The following is a 1,914-nucleotide window of genomic DNA, read 5'->3' on the forward strand; positions in this document are numbered from 1 at the left end:
TCCCTATATGTACGTCTTTTATTTTCATCTCTTTTCTAATTGCAGTGGCCAGGACTTTAAGTATATTAAGAAGGTGTGGAGAAAGTGGGCAGCCTTGTCTTGGTCCAGTTTTTAGTGAAAAAGCTTTCAACTTTCCTCCGTTTGATATGATATCAGCTATGGTTTTTCATATATGACTTTTAATGTATTGGGAAATGCCCCTTCTATGTTGATTTTGCTGAGAATCTTAATCATGATGGGATATTGTATTTTATCAAACATTTATCTACATCAATTGATATGATCATATGTGTTTTATCTTTTTCTGTTTCTGTGGTGTATTATATTTATGGTTTTGCATATGTTGAACCTTCCTTGCATCCCTGGAATACACACTATCTGGCTATGGTGTATAATCTTTTTTGCTTGCATAATGTCCTCCATGTTTATCTTTGCTGTTGTAGGTAGCAGCATTTCCTTATTTTTGAAAGCTGAATAGCACTCTAGTGTATGTATATGCCATGTTTTCTTTATCCATTAGGTTGTTTCCAAATCTTCAGTATTGGAACTAATGCTACAATGAACACAGGCATGCAAGTAATTTCATCAAGATCCTGATCTCATCCTTTTGATATACACCAAGAAGTGAGAGGGCTGGATCATATGATAATTTTTTTTTTTCAGGGAACTCCATGCTGTTCTCCAAAGTGACTGTTCTAATTTATATTCCCATCAACAATGTACAGGAGTTCTCTTTAGGAGACACTATTTTAGATTCAAAGATACAAATAGGTTGAATGTAAAAAACATGAAAAATTTGTATCTTTATATGATGAAAACAACAGCCATAATAATGCTGGAGTGACTATATTAATATCAGTCAAAATGATCTTTCAAAGCAAAAACATATTCTTTTCAGAGCCTAAAATAGTTACCATCTGGTTCTTTATGGAAAAAGTTTGCCAACTCACTAGTAAATGAATGACTTAGAAAACCACTTTAGTCTACTCCTTTCATTTTGTAAGTGAAAAAAAAAAAAAAAAATCCAGAGTAGAATGATTATGTAAGAGCCCAAAGTGAGTTTTTGGCAGTCAGCTACAGGATTTTGTTCTTTACACTATATCCGTTTGCATGTGTGCCTGTTTTAGTCCCAGCAACTTTCTAGTGTGCAGTCTCTGAAGTAAGGCCCACTTGTAGGGACTTCAGATTCTCAATGTTGCTAGACCTATTGCTACATAATACCTTCAAAGCCCTTTTCTTGGTTTTTGTATGTGTCTTGGTATGCTCTGGTCTTAAAAAGTGCTCATTGAGCTCTTTAGAGAGATTGAGGCATACCCTTAATCAATCCTAAATATCTGATCTGAACTTGAAAATATCTTATAGACAGATGAAGTAAACACCTGTATACATTCTTCTTCACAAAAATCAAGTTTTGAATTTAGGACTGTGATGCTAGGAAAATCAAAATTGGAAATGTCTTTATTTTATTTTATTTTATATTTTATTTTATTTTATTTCTTTAGGGAGAGATTTTACTATGGGGCATGTATGTTTTCCAAATAGACAGAGGGAGACAGAAAGTGAGAAATCACCCTCCAGAAGGGAAGGCCATGCTGCAATCTCTTCTCCATTCTCTTCTTGGGATGTGAGGAATGTAGGCACACATGGCCAGTGTGAGTTGAAGCTACCAGGTCCAGGACTCAAACCACGATCAACTACGTGGGAGTCCAGTGGCGTAATCATTAAGCCGACTACTGGTCCCAAGATTGGCAGCTTCTGTAGTTGATTTTAGATGCCCCTGATCAGAATGATGTAGCTTACTTGGGAAAGTCACAAGTCATGAGGGTCACACAAAAAATTGTACACCACTGAGTCCAGCAGATGGATAATGTTTACATTGCTGGACTGCCATGTAGTTGACTATGGTTCAGGTCC

The sequence above is a fragment of the Tupaia chinensis genome, unplaced genomic scaffold (genome assembly GCF_000334495.1).
Source record: "Tupaia chinensis unplaced genomic scaffold, TupChi_1.0 Scaffold000228_1, whole genome shotgun sequence".
Lineage (NCBI taxonomy): Eukaryota > Metazoa > Chordata > Mammalia > Scandentia > Tupaiidae > Tupaia > Tupaia belangeri.